Genomic DNA, 22440 nt, shown 5'->3' with positions numbered 1-22440 from the left:
TTTCTCCCCCTAGCACCCCCGATGAGAGCGGGCCCCGGAAGCCCCTAAAGAAGGCGTTAGGGGGCAAGCTCGTAATACGGGGGGTGGACTGCTAGCGCCAAAGAAACGATAGGCGCAAGTGAAGGGCTTCCCGATAGGCGTCATCCGCCGCAGGGACAGTGCTTTAGATTCAAGCTCTCTAAATATGGAAGTCCCGAAAAATTGACCACTTTTGTTAGGAATTTAGAGCCTTCCAGATTCATAGTTTTCAAATTTTGTAAGTTCTGTAAAGGAAGAAGAAAGAGTGAATGAGATCCAAAAGTTACTGTGTACACCTATATATGCACCCGAGTGATTAGGAATAGGGTTCTCATTTTGGTACATGAAGAATTCTTGATACAGTAGGCGTAGATCAATCACTCAATGTAATGGTAGACCACTCCTGGCAGTGGTTAATTAGGGAAGGTTGGTCTACAACTACAAGAGGGTAATCTACCACTGTACTGTTCCAGCTATCCTTGATGTATCCAAAAATGAATAATTTCCATCAATATCAGCTACTTAAAAAACAAAAACAAAAACTTGAAACTGTATTATTAATAACTAACTTAATCTCTTGACATAAAATTGTATGAATTAAATTCAAGTCACAAACCTTAAGTCCCTGTCCGAGTTGTAACATGTAGCTGCAAGGCATGTTCAGTTTAATAAGTTTCCTGGGATTAAAGTTGTCTGGCAGAGATGGCAATGGACATTTTGGCCAATCAAGGAACCTCAACTCGTTTGGAAGATACTCGACTTCTCCAGTAAAGGATGCATTGCAATTTATAAAAATTTGAAGATTTTTCATATTTGAGAAGCTTTTAGCATTCAAGTGTATCTCATGGGGTTCGGCCAACTTGACGATGATACCTTTAACCTTGTTTGTTCCCTACAAGATCAGCGAGCAACAATATTAACAAGTTTTTTGTCAAACTACACTGAAAGTCTTAAATAATATAATTTCTCAACCTTCAAAAACATTGTAATCAGGGTAACTGATGAAGGAAGGTCCCAAATTAGGATCTCTACGCCCACACAGAAGAAAAATATGACTGCTTTTATTTTGAGAATAAATTTTATAGATACCAAACTGATAGCATCATCCTCTTTAACAATTATGGTCTTTGTTTTTTTGGGGGAAGAACCAATTATGATTAATAATACAGACTTCTGCGAAAAAGATGTAATTGTTTAGATAATCATATCAAAAAGATGCACCCATGGGCAGGGTGAGCCTGAAACAGATACCTAAATTGTTTCCAAACAAAAATAAAATATAATAACGAAAATAGCTCCCTCTGGTAAAGAGAACAACTTACTGTGTTTTCAGTTAGAACATGATGAACATCATCTTCAAACCATATTCTGCTACGTTCGCCAGGCTCTCTTGGCGAACTATATCTTTACCCATATCTTCTAGCAAATCATGCATCAAAATGTGATTTTTGTTATCAATACTCAGGAGGGCTTTTTCTATGAGTACTTCAATACCATATATAGGGTTGAGGTCACAACCTTCCAGTATTTGTACCACATAATTCTTCTCATCACCTTTGAAGAAACATGCAATGTCTAGGAAAACTTCTTTCACCAGAACTTCTAGTTCATTAAAACTGACCTTGAGAATTTCTTGAATCTCTTGGTTAGGTACTTTTTTTGTAACTATCCAATGCTGCTTTCCACTGATCTGTACTTCTACCACAGAGTTGTGCACCTAAAACTATTAAGACTAATGGAAGACCTTGACCATATTGTACTACAGTACTTGCTAGTTCTACATAATCACCTACTGGCATATTTCTGGTGAAAGCATTCCAACTAAAGAGCTCTAAAGCTTCATGATGATCTAATTCCTTGACCTTGTAGATTAGATTAACATGATGAGCAGTTAGCAAATGCTTATCTCTTGTTGTTATAATAATCCTACTCCCCGAACCAAACCAATCATGCTTTCCAACCAATTTGTCTAACTGGTTTAACTGATTCACATCATCAAGAATCAACAGAATCCTTTTGTGGCTCAACCGCTGCTTTATCACACATATCCCACTATCCGCACTGGTCACCTTCAATTCTTTCGCACCTAAAATCATAGAAAGAAGAGAAGTTTGCAATTCCACTAGGCCTCCATTAGAACTTGATCTTTCTCTAACACTTTCCAAAAAGCAGCCGCCTTCAAACACATGGATGATTGAATTATACAAAGCTTTAACAATTGTGGTCTTACCAATACCCCCTGTTCCCCATACCCCTATAATACGAATATCATTCTCTCCAATACATAACAGCTCATTCAAATCTTGCAAACGAGACTGAATTCCAACTGGGTATTTCGCTACATCCAAATATTGACAATTTAATAATTGTTGTGAAACCGCTTCAACAATATCATGAATAAATTTATATTCATGCCTGCAAGTGATGAAGCATACCAAACCCCAGTTAGTACATATCAGGTGCTAGGTACATACAATTTTCCCATCTGTAAATTCAGGTGCTAGGTACACTTTTTACTAACGACTGGGTAGACCTTCTTATTTGTCACTTGATCCTAAATTGCTAACTATTAACTATATACTTCAGTCTATTTTAAAAAAAAAAACTATATACTTTAATGGGTGCTCTAATTTATCCTTCATGTCTCAAGTTTCTAGTAAATGCCGTACCAGTGTCTCAAGTTTAAAACAATAGACAACTGCAATCATTAGTTGAATCAAAATAAAATACACGACTTCATTGATATTTGATCAAAGTGCAAACTTTGTACAACAGACAGATTCAAATTAACCAACACTAATAGAGGTACCTAAAAGTTAAGAATATCGCTATTCATACAAGATTATTTTGCACTCAAGAAAAGGGAAAAAATAAAGAAGTTGTAGGGTTCTTTGAGAGGAGGAAAACAAGTTGGAGTAGTTACATATCAGTTGCACTGCAGTAGGCCAATATCAGAACTGCATATAATGTCGCTTAAGAAGCCACTCTAAAGATGTAATACTTGAACGTAAAAAATCCTAAAGAATTATGGGACAAACTACGTTTGCGGTACAACAACGTTCATGATAAGCTTCTTTCTGAATTGACCGTTACATGGGATAACATCCGTCTATTGGACTATGAGAGAGTGGATGATTCCAATCAGGATATGCTATGCTTGCAATCCGATTTTGGCACCGTTGGTGTCATCAAGAACGACCTAGATCTTCTCAATAAGACATTGGACATGTTTTCAATCAACTAGGAGGTTCAAGCTCATACGTACCGCACTCATGTAGAGGAAGGGAAGATACGGTCTTTCGCCGACTTAATGGCACTCTTGGCTAAGAAGGAGAGACATTCTGAGATCCTCCTCAACAACAACAATAGACCTGTTGGTACTAAAAAGATTTCTACGCCACATTCTAACTATGGGAAAGCTCCTAAGTAAAAGAATCAATCAGGGAACGCTCCATACTACCACCAAAACAACAACTCTCGTGGTGCAAGACAACAAGGCCGGTCTCGGCCTCAGTCCAATACTTGGACTCATCATGGTGGCGTCCCCGTCCCAAACCTCAAGGAGGCCGTGCGCCTCCTCATGCCTCCACTTCCGGTAATGGCAAGTCTCCATGCTTCAAATGTGGCTCCTTCAAGCACTTTAATCGCGATTGTCGCGCTAGCAAAGAGATTATCAAGGCATACTCCGCCTACAAAAAGTTTCTACAACTCGAACCGAATCATGTGGATGAGGACCCTGAGTCCGAGACTCACCATATCTCCATGAAGCTCGAGCTCCTTGCTTCTAAGGCTAGGCCTCCGGCCGCCACCATTGATACTCCCGACTTTGATTCGTCGTTTTAGCTTCTTTAGCTTTATGATTCAAGTATTGTTATGGACGACCGCCATTGTTATTTTCATTGACTTTGTAATAGTCTTTTGATTTTGGAATTAGAAGTTCATGTGTGATGTATTAAAGATTGGCATTCAATAAAATTTCTCATTTTCTTACTTACAAGAGATCTCTTTGAGAATTTTATTTACCTTACACTTAGCATGATGATCAACGTGTGTAACTCACGTGGTTTTAAATTAGACGCTTTTGGGTTAATGGGACCCCAAAAATAGCACTACATTGTGAATTTGGAACTTAAAATTTGGAAAACAGACCTCGGAACGTCAAAAACGAAGTCGTTTTGCCCTTGGTCGTACCCGATTACTGTTCCGACATTTCCAGAACATTTTCCGGCGTATTCGCAGCCTTCCGGCCATTTTCTGGTGTTTCCGGCACCGTCATCCGGTTCCTGCCGGCGTCCCCTGTTAGACCTGAAGTTCCGACCTCCATACCGGCCAACTCCGACCGCCGCCGGCCGGATTTTCGGCAATCGGTGCCGCCGGTTTCTGGCGAGTTTTTCTAACGATTTTTTCGTCGTTTATCGTCATTTTTCCGGCATATTTCAGTAGTCCCTACTGTCACGTTTTCCTCATCCAAATTTCACCCGGTTTTGAGTTCTTTTGACATGGTTTTCCGGTTTTCTCCAAGTCTGTTATATGCACTCACCGACACTCTTTATGTGTGTTTCCACACCATTTTTGGATGGTTTTCTACCACCATAGTTTACTGTTTGGTATTTCACTGCTTCAATACCATGTTTTCTAACTCTTTAGTTGAAGAATGTAGTATTATTGCCATGTGATACATTCGATGGGATCGCACTTTGTTCTGATTCCCTTTCTTACAATATCCTACAGCATATTATATAGAATTGTTCCCGTGTCGCTGACTCTCTTAATTGTCATTTTGTAGATGTCCCGCGGCGAAATCAAATGTCTAGCTGATTGTGCAACCACCCACACTGTCCTACGGCACAGGTAGTTGTTCACGGATCTAGTGTTTTCGACTTCTTCGATGACTACAATAATTGGCTTGAAATCTATCATTCAAGGAAGAGGCACTGCTTCTTTCATGTTGCCTAATGGTACGATTCTCAATGTCGTAGACGCTCTTTATGCACCGAAGTCTCCCCGCACCTTGGTAAGTTTTAAGGACATACATGCCAATAGTTTTCACCTCGATACTTATGTTGAGAATGGAGAGGAATATCTTTGTGTTACCTCTGAGAAAGCAGGTCAGCGCCGCATCTTAAAGAAGATGAGTCTCGGGAATGGCTTGTATCTTACTTTCATTCGAATCTTTAAATCATATGCGGTTGAACGCAACTTTTGTGATTCAGACTCTTATATGCTTTGGCATGCCCGTCTCGGGCACCCTGGACGTGATATGATGATTAGAATTCTTCAGAATTCACATGGTCATCTATTTTTCAAGTCTCGGAAGCGATTGGAGGATCACCTCACCCGTGCTCCGCACGGTGAGGCCGTGCCTACCCGTGCACCACACGGTGTGGCCGAGCATGCATCTCTCGGCAGCTCCACGGCTTTCATGCCGTCGGTGGTGGCATCCCCTCCTTCACAGGAGCTTGTGATGCCTCCCGTGTATTCAAATGCCTCCATGGCCATTTCTGATGCCCATCACTCATTTTGCAAAGCTTGTTCTCTTGCTAAATTTTAAGGAAGTCCTTCTTTTACTAAGGCTTCGACCGAGAATATTCCATTCTTACAACGTATCCAATGTGACATTTGTGGACCTATTCAACCAGAATGCGGACCTTTTTGATATTTTATGGTATTGATTGATGCATTAACGCGTTGGTCACACGTCGCTTTGCTATCCATAAAGAATGCTGCATTTGCTAAGTTATTAGTTGAGATCATCAAACTTCGGGCTCACCACCCCGATTATCCTATCAAATCCATTCATTTGGATAATGCTGGAGAATTCACCTCCAAAACGTTTGATGATTACTGCATGTCTATTGGGATCGAAGTTGAACATCTCGTTCCTCATGTTCATTCACAGAACGGGCTAGCAGAGGCTACCATCAAGCGTATTTAGCTTGTTGCTCGGGCAATGGTTATGGGTACTAACCTGCCGGTCTCTGCGTGGGGATATGCAGTGTTGCATGCATCGACACTTATTCATTTCCGACCCGCGGCTAACCAAGCATTTAGTGCGTACCATATGGTAACTGGTTACGAACCCAATATTTCACACTTACTCATTTTTGGTACGCCGTCTATGTGCCTATTACTCCTCCACTGCGTACTAAGATGGGTCCTCAGAGACGATTAGGTATCTATGTTGGCTATAATTCCCCAACGATGGTCCGCTACTTAGAACCAACCACCGGAGATCTCTTTACTGTAAGATTTGCAGATTGTCACTTTGATGAGACATGCTTCCCGTCGTTAGGGGGAGATGGGAATGTTATCATTCCAAATGAACGTCAGGAATTGACATGGTGTGTCCCCACTATGTCTCATTATGATCCCCGCACAACTCAAAACGAGTTAGAAGTACAACGCATTATCGACCTCCAGAAGTGGATTTGATGCCCGACAGCTTTGTAGATATTGCTAAAGTGACGAGATCAAACATACCCGCTGTAAATGTACCGGCACATTTGGATGTCCCGAAATACGGGTGTGGAAGACAAGCTCCTGGACCTTGCAACGTTGGCACCGCCCCTGACAGTGGGACGGAGGCATGCGGCGGCACTACCGTACGCCGTGGTGTTATCGGCGCCCCTTGTGGCAACGATGCCAGGATGGCCCGGCATAGAGCAGCTACAGCCTCGGCTCCTCAAAGGAAAAGCAGGATACCGATAAACTATAGGGATTAAAAACCTAGAAAGAAGCGACTGACTAAGGCACAGCGCGTCATCAACGATGAATCACCATCATATGAAGTTGTCTCTGATTACAGCTATGTCCATGAATCAACTCAAGTGTTACCGTGGGACGCTATGGAACCTTGTTTGATGCCAGAGAACAACGAAATCTCAGTGAACTACACAAGTGAGCAGTCGGTCCGAAACCGAGCCACTACATGCATTGATGACGTTTTCGCTTATTCCGTCGCACATGAGATCATATATGAAGACGACGTTGAACCTCGCTCTGTAGCTAAATGCGAACGCAGAGCAGATTGGCCAAAGTGAAAGGAAGCAATGTAGGTAGAACTTGACTCATTGGCGAAGAGAGAAGTCTTCGGAAATGTTGAATTGACTCCAAGAGATGTCAAACCAGTTAGACACAAATGGGTCTCCGTTCGTAAAGCGTAATGAGATGAACGAGATCGTGCGCTATAAGGCAAGACTCATGGCGCAAGGATTCTCACAACGACCTGGCATTGACTATAAAGAGACTTATTCTCCTGTTATGGACATCATTACCTTCCGCTGCCTTATTAGTCTGGTAGTGTCCAAAAGACTAAACATGCAGCTTATGGATGTGGTCACAGCTTATCTCTATGGGGATCTTGACGCAGAGATAGACATGAAAGCTCCAGAGGGACTACCTTTACCTCCATCCAGTTCCTCCAGACCACAAAGTGCTCATGCAGTCAGATTACCTTTACCTTCATTGTACGGGTTGAAGCAATCCGGAAGAATGTGGTACAATCGGTTGCATCGATACTTGATGAGAAGGGGATATAAGAATGATGAACTATGCGCATGCGTATTCATACGAAAGACAAATTCCGGATTCGTCATCATTGCGGTCTACATTGATGACATGAATATAATTGGTACTCTTGATGAGATTGAAAATACCGTGTTTTATTTAAAGTCAGAATTTGAGATGAAAGACCTAGGGAGGACGAAATTCTGCCTCTGCCTTGAGCTTGTGCATAAGGCCGACAGCATCTTAGTGCATCAGTCTAATTACACGCAGAAGATGCTTCGATGTTTCAATATGGATCTATGCAGTCTATTGTCGACTCCCATGGTCATCCGAAGTCTAGATATCAAGAAAGATCCATTCCGTCCTAAAGAGGATGATGAAGAAGTTCTTGGTCCTGAAGTTCCATACCTTCGTGCAATTGGGGCACTATTGTATTTTGCTCAATGCACTAGACCGGACATATCTTTCGCAGTGAACTTATTAGCTAGATTTAGCTCCGCACCTAAATCAAGCATTTGTTTCGGTACTTGAAAGGTTCCTTTGACATGGGATTGTTCTACTCCTATTGCAGAGAGAACACCGCCACGGTATCTCCCCACACCACCGCCGTCGCCGCCTCGGCCTTGCCGTCGTACACTGCAGCAACGCCGCCGGCCACCATGGCGTGGAGACCGTGCACGTAGCCAAAAGCAGCAACCGGTCCCATGCAGCTCCTTCCCCCGATGCAAATACTCCAAACAACTTGTTAGTTGGTTATGCCGACGCAGGGTACCTCTCTGAACCTCACAAGGCTCATTCTCAAACTGGTTATGTGTTTACCATTGGGAATACGACGATATCTTGGAGATCCACGATGCAAACTCTTGTCGCTACTTTTTCGAATCACGAGGAGATCATCGCTCTCCATAAAGCATTTAAAGAATGTGTTTGGCTACGATCACTCGTTCGTCATATTCATGATTCTTATGGATTAGTCTCTATCACTGATCAACCTACGTGCATTTATGAAGATAATGCTGCTTGCATAGAGCAGACAAAGTTAGGTTTCATCAAGGGAGACAACATTCAACAACAGAAGTTCTTGAATGTTCAGATCAATCAAGTGAGTTCAGAATCCAATATTGCGGATTTGTTCACGAAGTCTTTGCCTAAATCTACTTTTGTGAAACATGTGAAGAGCATTGGCACGCGTCATTTATCTAAACTTTAGAGTTTGGTAGACTTCAGGGGGAGTCTACATCACATGTTAAGATCTTTAAGTAGTTGGTGCGTTGTGCTCTTTTTCCCTTCGATCAAGCTTTTATTTTACCTAAGAGGTTTTTGTTTTGCTTGACAAGGTTTTTACCGAGGCAACGTTGTGCGCTATGCAACCTAGGCATGCGACACAAGGGGGAGTGTTCTGGGAGAATTACTATTCTACTCTTGTGTGTGTCTTAGCCTAATAGGTTTCCTGTTAGGAGATAGATTAGCATCTCCGTAATAGATTAGGACTCCGAATCCTACGGGATTGTGGTTTTGTAAATGCCTATATATATGCCCCCATATCATTCAATAATACACAATTATTTCATCATGCAATCACTATCTAGTTTATTTATTATTTTACAATATCACTGTTGTATAAGCTCAATGGACAAACATATTATTGTGATCAAGTATTTTCACAACACAACGAAAAATATGACCATTGTCATTTTTGGTCTTGCAATCCCAATTTGTATTTCTTGGAAATTTATTAACGTATATGTCTTTAATGTGATAATGCAACTTCACAAAGCTCCAAAGTGACCATAATGTATATTGGTATGTTTAATTTTCATGTATGTCTATTTAGAATTTTAATCATACTGCTACACTAATAAGTCTCATACTTTATATACAGTTGGTTAAACCAGCACAACATGACTTTCATGTATTTGACTCTGAAGAATTTGAGTACCAACCTCCACTACAAGCCAGCCAAGGCTCCACTATGATCAAATTATGCAAACATGTTTCCTGCACGTAGTTTGGAAGCATAATTAACATCTTGAATAACAAATAAATGTCTCTCAAGACAAAGAATGTTTTCCAAAACGAACTTTGCATAATAAGAAAGTAATAACTCTAAACTAAAGAGCAATTACTATGGACATGTAGTTTCATACAAAACCGATCAATGGCAATTGATAACAATGTACCGTGTGAAAAAGTTCTAGGGGATATGACATGAGTAATGAAGCGCCATGTTACAAAAAGAATATAGAATAATGACAGTACGACAATTCGAAAAAGCATATTTAATATCAAATAACATGACTTAAAAAAATTTCAATTCAAAACAGTGATTCTTAAGTTATCCAAGACATTATTATAATGGCTGCTATGCCTAAAATTTTGTTAGACTTCGGTATTGAAGTATATGTTGATTGGACAAGACCTTAATGCAATTGTTGACATACAACCAAGGTTATGAATTTTTCTCAATGGATTGAGAATATTCGAATATTAATCAAGATATACCTGGTTCGATTTTCACTATTTTGACTTTGCAAAATACTACATAAAGTAAAGCAACTTCACCAAATATTAGTATGACATGAATAGCTAAATGCAAAGAAATGCACCATGCAATCCCCACAGTAATAGTAATAAAGAACAATAATATTAATAAGGATCAATCATTTCTACTCCTTCGGGATTCACAATGTACATACCTTATGGAAATGATATATTTTTTTGCGATTATATCAAATTATTCTAAAGAATTTGGGTTTATATTTCATTTTCATGTTTTAACTATATATTTCATTGGCAAGAGCTAACAATAGACAATTAAACCCTCATACGTTTTAAATATTTATGTCAACGACTATTTTATGTGAAAAGAATTAGTGAGATTACAATTGACTTCATTTGCCTTATCTTTAATGACTGTGGATGTAACTGAGTAAATAGACGTTTTTATGTCTATCTAGCTATTATATGTAACTGTTTAATGAATCCAACAACGTTAAAATAAATTGATCTTCGATATTTTGACATATTTGAGATTTAACATGATTCATTGGGATATGTGCATCTGTATATTTAAGGATTACATATAGACACTTATGTTTTGGATTAATAGAAGAAAGAACAAAAGAAACAAAGAACTATAAAAATCCTTAAAATATAATTTATGGGGGAATTGAAGATGTGATTTCATTCCCATATTTCGTCGCCCACCTCAGGTGGAACTGTGAAATGTTTAATGCACAATTGTATGTGCTAGGTCTATATTATGTTTCTTATGTCCATTGTAAGTATGTGTGTAAAGCTAATCATTCAAAGTCTATCACTTAAAGAAATTAGGATTGAGACCAACATATGCAAATGACACATGTATTCTCATTATGTTCAAACATTGAATCCAACAAAAATTATGTGGATTAATTCAACCAACTTGCGGGCACCTTAAATATTTTATGGTTTTGGTTGATGTGTTGACGCGCTATGCACTACTTAAACCAGCCATGGATCCAAGGCAAGAGATGGGTGGGCTCAAGCCCACTTCAGAATTTTGGGCAAAAAAAAAAACTTAGGTATATATATATTTTTGGTATTACACTAAATCACTAATACTCCAACTCTTTATATCCTTCCCGATATAACTCTAAGTTCTTTAGTCCCTTACTATGTAGCAACTGTTTGGTACTACATTAATCACTAACACTCTCACTCTATATTCTTCCTGATATAACTCTAAGTTCTCTCAATCCCTCACTCACTATCAACTGCTTGGTACTACATTAAATCACTAATACTCTCACTCCTCTATATCCTTCCCGATATAACTCTCAATTCTCTCAGTCCCCCACTCTCTATCAACTGCTCACTTCTGTGCATTCTCCAAATCTCCATCAGTCCATCAAAGATTCAAAGTCTCACCTCCCTCTTAGTCTCTCCATCACTACTGCGCATTCAATTCTACACCTCACTCTCTCAGACTTCATCAACAACTTGTAAGCTTATATAAGATTATTTTCAATTGGGTTTTCTTATTTGACTTGATTATGTTTTAATTTGTTTCTAATCTTGCTGGGTACTTTGGTTTTTGTTTAGAGTCTCTGGAGGCTGGACAAACATAGGCATGGAGTGACCAATCAAACAATGGTGTATTGATTTCAAATACTAAATTGAGAATTTGATTATGTTTTTTCTGGTATGAACTCTAAGCTTTGTCAAATGATTATTGTTAAAATTTATACTGCTTATTGATTTACAGTAATTTAATTTTAGTTTTAGGTTATATGACTTCTATTACAAATTCACAATTAATATGGAGTTTTGTATTTGCCTTGCTACCGTGTTTGCCCTGCTACTGTGTTTGCCTTGCTATTATGTTTGCATGTTTGCTACATTTTGTCTAATATAAGCATTGTTTCTTAATCTATAGGTAGTCTCTAATAAATTGTCTGATTCAATGCCGAAGTCAAAGCAATTTAAAAACCTTACTAGATGGTATCCAATAACTAATGCCTCATTTTTAAGTTCAAATCTAATTTCTACTTCTTCCGTAGTTTCTCCAAACTTTGATGATGCATCATTGCCTTTACAGTCTCCAGTCAATCCAGTGGATGATTCTAAAAAAGAGTATGTTGATTTTGTTGACAAGGAGATGGTGATCCATGACTTTGAAAATTTATCGAACCGTAAGATTAGATTTACTTAATTTATTCTTATATTGTATTGATGAGTAAGGATCCCTCAAAGTGTACTTTTTCCCCACTTAATATAAGTCTCTCACACCGCCGAGATTTTTCATATATTTTTTTCGTTTCATAAAAAATTCAAGCCCACCCGAACTCCAATTCCTGGATCCGCCACTGACTTAAACTAATGTTAATTATGCTAACTACAAGCCCATTTGGTCTCACGGAAAATGACTACAATAATAGTCTTAATAGTGGTAATGCGCACTAAAATTTCTGTTTAGAGTAATATAATTTTTGCATACACAACCTCTTATTCACTACTGCTCGGCCATCACCATCATCATTTTAAAAGGAATTACAATCCATGATATCGAAGGATCGAAATCCTTAAGCTCACTAGGATTGACACGAATCTACAATCCCTGAGCTCAACTAGATTAACCTACGTGCCAAATTGCGACGCCACATCACATAATGATGAAGCCCATTAATGTGAATAAGTGTTCCTATTGGAAACGAGCATCCTAATAGTCTGCCATATTACAACCTTGACAAGCGGTCTCTTTTTCCGCTACATATGAGGAATATCACTTTGATGAGACAGTATTCTCATCGTTAGGGGGAGATAAGAACAAAGAATGCTCAAAGTGGAATGACATGAATTGTCGTGGTTTGTCCCCACTATATCTCATCTTCATCCCCACTATTGCACAAAGTGATGAGATCACATATATTAGCTACAAATATGGTTGAAAGGTTTAATGTCCTAAGACTATGACATGACGCCACCCAAGAGGAATTGGGCATTGTGTCACCACCATAGATGGTGGCATGGTGACACCATAAAGTGGCATAAATTGTGTCACATGCCGTGGGTCTTCAATTAATAGGGAGAGACCACCTTATGTTCGATATATACTCGATCAAATGAAGCAAGTGAGTTTAGCACAATTGGATCCATTGATCCATAATCTCAAATCCGCTTCATGAGAATTTCTGGATTTTAGTTATCACTAGGGGATGCCTCAGATGTTAGAACAACTCGTTGCAAATATAGAGATCTCTACAAATACAAACCACATGAGGAAGTATGATATTAAGTCTTGATATCAAACCACACTTTGTTGAGAAATACCAACGTAGTAACTTTGGCCTAATGGAAAGAAGCGATCCAACATGAACTAAGGTTCACTAACAAAGAGATAAGTATTTGGACAAGTTAAACCGACATCACAAGTGTAAACCCTATCGTATATCTTTGTTAGGATGCGTATGAGAATGAAGAGTATAAACTCACTTTATGGCGCAAAGTCTCTCATTAACACACTTGAATTGACTACGAGAAGATATTAATTTGTAATTGACCACAATGAGATATTCTCATAATGGATGTCATTGCACTGCACTACTTTATTAGTTTAGTAGTTTCTGAAAAACTGACAAATGCAGCTTATGAATGTTGTAATAAAATATCTCTATGGGGATCGAAATTAAGAGATATACATGAATATCATAGAATAGACTTTATCCACCTAAGAAATGGTTCTAGACCACGTAGTGTTACAAAAAGATTTGAAACGTTCACAAAGTAAAATACTTGATTTTGAATAGGGATCAGATGAATTATGTCATTGCGTATTCAATATAGATTTGCACAGTCGTTTGATGAACTAAAAAGATGTCGCAATTACAAATCCTAAGTCGAGAATGAAAAAGATTATTGAGAAGACACAGTCTCAAAATGGATCTTGAGGACTGTAATATTGATAATTAACCATCAATCGGCTTCAGGCACTCTAAAGGTTAAAAGTAAGGCTTCTATAACTCCTATGATAAGTCAAAATCTTTAAAGATAGATATGTTTTCATCTAAATAGAAGATGACAAATAAGTGTTAGGAAATGAGATTTTATATACAAGTACAAAGACACATTATTACACTTGAACACAATATGCAAGAGTCAACCTCTCATTCGTTGTATAGCTTTGCGTCCACACAACAATAATACTTAAACATTTAGGCTTATTTAGTCCCTATACGGAAAAGAGAAACCGACATGGTGAGAATGAACACTATCCACGTCGTCGCCGAATATGCTTAAAGTAAATATGCAAAAGTTATCAAAACACCCATGATTAATGTAAAGATCCGGGGGAGGTGTAGACATCAAGAGGAGTTTAGCACATATATTTTAATCTCAAATATAATAGGTACGTTGTGCTCTTTTCCCCTTCGACCAAGGTTTTATTTTCTCCCACTGGGTTTTGTTACTTGGCAAAGTTTTTAATGAGGCAACACCCTATGCACAATTATATCTTCAACTCGGTACAAGGGGAAGTGTTGAAGGAAAAACACCATTAGTGTACTTTCATTAAAGTAAATAACGGAATGAGTTAACGACGTTTATGATCAACGGACGTAACAGATCAATCACCATTATGTATCCTTAATTATCATTATAATTACCATATACTTCTATTGTAATTTTGACCATATATAAAATGGAGTATTAATGAAATGCGTAGATCAATTCCATATTTCCTACATCATGAATCTCATTATAAGTGTGGATGATGATGATCTTTGACAAATATATATAATGCCAATGCAGGAAGGGAAAATTCTATAATACAACGCTCTATTTTTTTTATGAACCTAGCTTTATTTTTTTAGGAACTACCTTTCAACATGCCAATAATTTTCACCTAATGACGACTTCTGTCTAAATGGTTACTTTTCTTTAGTGGAATCACTGTTGTCCTGAGAAGCAATAATTCTACACTCTAAAAAAACACGGTTAAAATATGCAATTTTAACTAAGTATATATAAAAAATAGAAAATTCATGCAGATCTAAATATTTTTGCGACAGAGTTTAGGGCACAAGATAGAGTTTATTTATTCAACATTAATACAGACATTAAACTCAGATCCTCCCTCTTGGGTAAATAGCTAAAAGTTGTTTAGCTACTCATGACTAAAATAAATACAAACTTACTTGTAATGAAAGCACTCCACATCAGATGATTACATCAAAAAGATATTGTACACAAAATCGGCACACTCACACTCAAACTATCTATTTATTTACACTTCTTACTCTTACTATACAAGAACACTAGACTCTCTTCTTCTTCTTCTTAAATGTGGTCAAAACTTCTCTCTCAAATTTTTCTCTCTTCTTTTCGATGCCCCCTTCATGAAGGTTTCAGCTCCTTTATATAGATGGCGGCCGGACATTAAATACAACTTAAAAATAGTAAAAGGTAGCTCCATTATTTCGCTAGAGGACGACTGCCTAGAATTATTTCACTTAAGGACGATTGCGTCGAGAACTGTAAAAAGACAAGTTCTTTGTTTGGATGCGTCAGCAACTCTTACTGTTCTGTGTTTGGGTGCGTCGGCAGCTCTTACTGTTCTTTGTTAGGATTCTTCGACAACTCTTACTTTTTTATCATGTTTGTGACATTGTAATATTCTTCATCTGCACAATCATAATATGTCCAAGAATCTTGGTTCTCATTGTTGTTTTCTTAAAACTGTGTCCTCTTTTTCTTCACCATCTAGATTTGAGTCATAGGAAAAATGATAAGGAATCTTGTATCCTTTCTCTTTCCCCACTCTCTTTACCATGCGGTGGTTATTGGAGTTCCAACTATTTCATTTCTCATGATACCAGAGAAGAAATCACATGCATCTGGTAGAGGATGATTATAACATGTGACTATAACTTTTTCTCCACTAGCTAAAAGGCTGGACTCATAATCTCTTCAGACCATATTTTTGACGCACATAATGGACATGACCTTCATCTATGAGATGTTGTTGGGATTACCATTTTTCCCCGAATTTCCTGAACTCTTGATAGGACCTTGAATTATTGTCACACAATGATAAGGAGAGATGAAATTTTTGCGTGTGCCTGCCATTTCCCCTTCTATAGGAGTAGAACTAAATTTCAATCTCAAGGTACATCCATCTGGTAGAATGTTCTTAACTGCATGAATTATAATTTTTAAAAAACCCTCTAAGTCATCATTAGACTTAGTCAAAAATTATACACAAAATTTATTTTATACGAGCCATAATTTTTGCTTATGCAGATGTTCTGCTTGAACATCAACAAGATATTTCCTATAATATGGGCTAGAAACAATTGCTAAGGTGGAAGGAATAGTATTCCATCCCAATTTTGTAGTGAAATTCCCAATAAGCTAATTCTTTTAGAGTTGAAATAGGAACTTGCGCGCTTTCATGACTTTCCAAATACTTCATTGTTACACTACTCTCTTTTGGAGTTTCTTTTACTTTTTCTTTTGCATGGACTCCATGCAATTCTTTTGTCAGTGCATTGAGGCTTCACAACATATTTTCTTTGTCTTTCTCATAGAAAGCGTGGAGAACATTATCTATGATGATCTTGTGTTTGAAGGCCAATAGCCTTTTTGTCTTAAATACTGGCTCTTTAAAAATCTTTAAAGGATAGCCATGAACATTTTTCTTTCCAGTGACCTCAGCCATTTTTTCCCAAAAATGGGCTATTATGCTTTTTGGCAAAGCCACAGCCTTCAATGGACTTAATATGCCTTTACCGTTTGTCATTTGAGACGAGCTAGCTGGTCTATTACCCTGAAACCGATCAGTTGAGGTTATATCACTGGGATACAACAAATACTCTTTACAAAGTTTTTCTTCCTCATTAGTATCTTCAGCTTTTCTCTCGGACTTTTGTTCTCATCCTTATGGTTTAATTTTGTTGTAAGCTGTAGACGGGGTTGATTCGGTTGTTCCATAGGACACAATGAATTTGTAACCTGATATGTTAGGTAGAGGTCTAACAATCCGGTCTCCACTTTTGTATCTGTCCCAAAGACTATGTGGTTCAGATCTCCTGTGTTTAGGATTTTCTCCATTCATCTTCATCTCCATCTTCTCTTCAGAATGTAGTCATTTCTCTCGTGAGGGCGTCTGCCAAAGAGCTCTTGTTATCTACAATCATTTCAATATTATATTCATACTGAGATAAAAATATTTGCCATCTTAGTACTCTTCCTCTATTTGCTGCTTCAGTTAATTGGTAGTTTTAAAAATTTTAACTCTCTTTTTGTGAGTTCTAACTAAAAATTTGTTTTCTAAATTGCCTCAGCTCTTTTGATGTTTTTTTTTATCAGAGGTAACACCTCTTTATCTCCAGTGGAATAGTTTAACTCTACCGCATTAAACTTCCCTGATAGAAATTACAATTCTTTTCTTGATTTGTATTCGGGGTTATTGCCAGAACTACTACTGCCCAATAATAATCATTTGCATTTATTTACATTAGGGGTGGGCGGTTCGGCCCAAAAGACCGAGAACCGATCCGATCGGACCGATCAAACCCGAATCGGGCCGGTTTTAGAATAGGTAAAAACCGAACTGAGAGAGAGACCGAACCGATTTTCAAGTAACGGGTCGGTCTCGGTTTCTAATTTTTTACGGCCCGAAAGCCCAAACCGAACCGATTTTTATTAACACTGCCATATGTCACAATGTTATTGGTTCATGTACATGTATTAAAAAAAACCTAAACCCTATCCAAACCCGATCTCTTCTCTCTTTCATTCTGCACCTCCTTCCTTCATTTTTCACTCCTTTTCTCATCTCCACTTCTCAAGTTCTCCCACATTCATTTCCTTTCACTCTCTCATACTCAATCTTAAGTCATTAAGTATTACTTAGTAATCCACAAAGTCACAAACTCGTATTCTAGACTTATTTGGTAATTTCAATCTCTACCTTATTGTTCATCAGTTCGTCAATTCATCTCACTTCATCTCATTATCACTTCTTCTCTCCCTTATTCGATCTCCCTCTTAATTTTGATCATTCATCATTTCATGTCTTCATCAGCTCATTTCAATTCACTATATCAAAACCTAGAAAAAGATTGATTTTTACCATAGAAGAATTTTTTGGCCAAGACAATTTTTGGGCCCGAAAAAACCCGAAAACCGGCCAGAACCGAGTTGTCGGGTTTGGGTCGGTCTTGATTGTTAGAATACCCGAACCGGCCCGAACCGAAAATTTCGGGCTTTGGGTCGGTTTCACTAAAATTTCGGCCCGGACCGAACCGAGCCCAGCTCTAGTTTACATGATGATTTGGTCTCCCTCTTCTGGTAGCTATAAAAAGGGTAGACTTCTGGTTAACTCTTTGATCTTTTTGACAGTATTGCTGTCATCTTTTGTGAAACACCATTTCTTCTTGGAACTAGTTTTTGGTGAGAGTAAAGTAGTGAGGTCACTAACCTGAGGGATAAAATCCCTAGAAAAGTTGACAACTCCTAATTTGCAAAGATTTTACATCAAGAATATGATCTCGGAATTGGCTGTTTTTCTTGACAATGTGTTCTTAGAGACGAATCTCTTCATCTTTAACATGAATGCCTAAGAAGTCTATTTCTCATTTGATCTGATGTATCTTCTTTTGTTGCAAAATGATTCATTTTTTAACAATGAGCTTGCACACCTGTTCCAGATGCTTCATATGTTCATTCATAGTTCTTGAGAAGACTAAGATATCATTCATATAAACTATGCAGAAATCTGAATAGGGCTTGAAAATGTTATCCATCTTTTTTTGGAAAATAGACGGAGCTTACTTGAGACCAAACAACATAACTAGTCATCCGTAATGCCTTTGTGGTGTTCCGAAAACCGTTAAGGCTTTGGAATATGGGTGCATTTTTACTTGCCAAAGTCTTGATTTAGCGTCAAACTTAAAGAATATCCTACCCCATTTGAGTCGATTAATGAGAACTATCACTTGAGCTATTTGATAACCGTCTTTAACAGTTTTTTGTTGATATCCCTATAGTCAATTATCATCATACCTTTTCCCCTTACTTGTTATGTATTATTTCTTACTAGGAAAGTTGGAGCATGATGCAGACTATTTGAAGGTCTGATTAACCTTTTCTCAAATAGTTCCTAGATCTGATTTTCCATTTCTTTCATGTCTTCTTCCCTGTAATGAGAAATGACTTTGACATGGCAAATGATATTAGCATCGTGCATTTTGAGCTGACAATATACCAGGTCTTTGTCCTAGTATAATTGAGGATTTTCAGTAATTACTAGTTTCAACAAATTCTCTATTTTTGCAATGGTTAGCACTTTTTCTGCTTAACTTTGTTAGCATACACTTTGTAGCGACCCTAAATTATGAACAATATAAAATTTCAAAATTTAGGATGCTAACACTGTAAAAGAATCTCAATGTAATTGAAATTATTATACAGCTGGTGAATATCAATTATGAGTTCAAACAAATAACTTAGTTTACAAACTACAATTTACACTGTCACAACTTGTACAAATGTAAATAAACACAGCTTGCAAATTCTTTCAATCCTCAACAAACAAAAATGAAATGGCAACAAGCAGTAGGCTGTTATCACGCTGCTCAATCCTTTCAATGCTGCTATGTATGACTTACAACGCTATCCCCTATACCATGGATTAATACACCGGGATTGCAAACACAACCCGGTCAGTTTTACAGCTGGTATGAATAACCTCTAAATAAAAAATTTCAACAGATAAACAACAAAAATTTATCTCTACGTATCATGCAACAATAGCTATAAATCATAACAACAACAACCCACAACAATGCAATCAAGTTAACCTCCCGTCATTAACCACAACCATCACAATGATATCACCTGCCACTTAGACACCGCAACAAACCCACAAACACAAACAATACCACCAACATTCTCATAAGTGATATATATATATATATAACAAACAATTGAGTCATTCACGAGTTTTGCACTTTTGCCCCATGAATGATGCCCACATAAGAAAACTATTCATGAGTTTTGCACCTTGCCCCATGAATAGCTGACACACACTATAAACTAATTATGACTTCTTGACTTTGCCCATGAATAGTTGACACTGGTATTGCCACTTTGGCCACCACGAAAGCACATCAACAACCAACTCCACACTCTCCACAAACTCACCACTCAACACAAAACTCACAACCCACAATGTTCACTCACACCATAAATTCAAAGAAGAAAACAAATAGTGAATCTTGTATAAAAGCATAGTTCATGAATTCACACATAAAGAAAAAATCACAAAAGAAAGATTAGTGATTCTCGCATAAAAGCGTAGCTCGGAAATCACTTAAACACACAGATATATATAATGTATAATCTCTGCATGAATTTTAGTTTAGGTTACCCTTGAACCGTAGTCGATTAAGTCCATATATTTTAGAAACAAAACATATATGAAGAAGGATTTTATTGGTTAATGATCCTGGAACTATGTTAACTCACCGAATACTACACATCCACAACCAAACCCACTCATCCACACCAAACCAACTCACTCACACTTTCCTTTACCAACATGGTTGCTAATAAGGCAAAACAGTTTGGATTCACCGCACACCATCTACATACCAGAACTCAATTAATTAATACTCAACAGTATTGTCGGAAGGTACATTTTATTCCCTTCCGGTCAAACAACACAAACAACCACTAAAACTTACAAACAAGCACAACTCACAACAATAACACCGAGAGATACATTTTCTTCCCCCTCGGTCAAACAAACGCAAACAAACACTTCGATTGAACAATTATTCTCCATAAACCTCCATTTTACCGATAGGTACATTTTATTCTCTCTTGGTCACGTCCACCATATGATATAATTCAACAAAATACACAATATCTCAAAATGATAAATAACCATAACGTAACCATAAGTATCATCAATGATAATATTTACATATCATTTTACCAAATAGATATATACATATATATATATATATATATATATCACCAAATTATAATCACAATCTCAAATAAACAACGACACAGATTTAAAATGAAATATATCTAGTTACCGCCAAGGGTAACTATCTTAAACGTGAGGTTTACTCACTGTGAAACTTTCTTCCACTTCTAACTCATCAAGTCAAAAACTTGTTTCCAACTCAAACACCTAAGTTTAACAAAGCTCCATTTAGTACAAAGGAACCAAAAAAAACCACAATAAACACCAAAATACTATGGACACCCAAAACACCCTCTCGGCCTCCAAACCAAGACTTAACCAAAACAGTGACTTAACCACTGCTAAACACACACCCAAAACCAACATCTCTTACACTTCAAAACTCACTACGGACACCCTCTTAACACACCAAGGCCGTGCTTCTGGCCTCCTCTACCACCATCACCCTTCGGAACAACAAGAACAAACCCTCACCTAAAACAACAAAGTCACATCTCACCACCAACAACACAAAATAAACTACCCTCCACTTCTTCCAATCTCATCCTCACTACCTAGAGCACAAACAAAACAGTGGTACTGCCACATCCACTGACCTCCACCAACTAACCTAATTTCACTATAAAACCAAACACTCTCACTCTCTCTACACAACCAACTTACACAACATGATTCTAGTTCCAAATTGATCACCACTAATCTAATCCAACTGCCTCAAAGTCCTAACCAAGACCAACCAAAATAAGTGACTTCTAACCAGCCACTTACTAACACAAACCCTCACTTAACTTTAACGGTTCACACACCCAAAATGATCTAAACCTTATTCTTACTACCTCACCCCTTCCGAAAAGAAATTTCAAGGAAATGAATGGAGTTCTCACACACAGGTGCTGTCGGAAAGGCAAAAATGACCGCATGAAGACCACTGGGGAGTTACTACTGCAACTCCATGTTACTGTAGGAGATGCTACTCTCCAAGGTTTTGGTTCCAAAACTTCCACCAAGCTTGTGAAACCATGCCCCTAGCAGCATGACCGGTCGACTAAAGTTATTTCCATGCCTAGAACTCGTTGTCGACGGGAACCACGACGACGTCAGTTTCAGCAGAAACTTCCCGGCGTCACAGCTGCAGTCAAAGTTTTTTCCAAATAGTTTCCAATATTCTCCTTTTATACCCCATCCACATTCGGAAAACTAACTTTCGTTGCTAACAACTTTCACACATGATGTCTGATTTATGCGTGCCGCGTGTCTACGAACTCGTATAAACGATTTCTATAACTTGCGAGAAGAAAGCTTCCTGAAACAAGTGACAGATTAAAAGTCAACTCTTGAGTCAATCGAATTTAATCGAATAACGACTTATTGGCTCTCAAAACCAATTTCTGCTTCGAATAAAGGCTAATTTGATGATGTAGAATGAAATTATAACCAAA

The 22440-nt window shown here is 37.9% G+C and overlaps 1 long non-coding RNA gene and 1 pseudogene across 1 annotated transcript; both read right to left on the bottom strand.

Moving 5' to 3' along the window:
- Window positions 1-192: 192 nt before the first annotated feature.
- Window positions 193-1415, bottom strand: LOC126784800 (uncharacterized). Its single transcript, XR_007670985.1, has 3 exons — window positions 1341-1415; window positions 635-910; window positions 193-263 (listed from the first exon to the last, which is right to left on the bottom strand). It is a non-coding gene; the product is annotated as an uncharacterized LOC126784800 (long non-coding RNA).
- LOC126783975 (disease resistance protein Roq1-like) lies at window positions 1352-17112 on the bottom strand (annotated as a pseudogene).
- Between the last annotated feature and the right edge of the window lie 5328 nt (window positions 17113-22440).

This window comes from Argentina anserina, chromosome 2, assembly GCF_933775445.1.
Source record: "Argentina anserina chromosome 2, drPotAnse1.1, whole genome shotgun sequence".
NCBI classification, from domain to species: Eukaryota; Viridiplantae; Streptophyta; class Magnoliopsida; order Rosales; family Rosaceae; genus Argentina; species Argentina anserina.
This window is presented reverse-complemented; position numbering and strand designations above follow the sequence as displayed.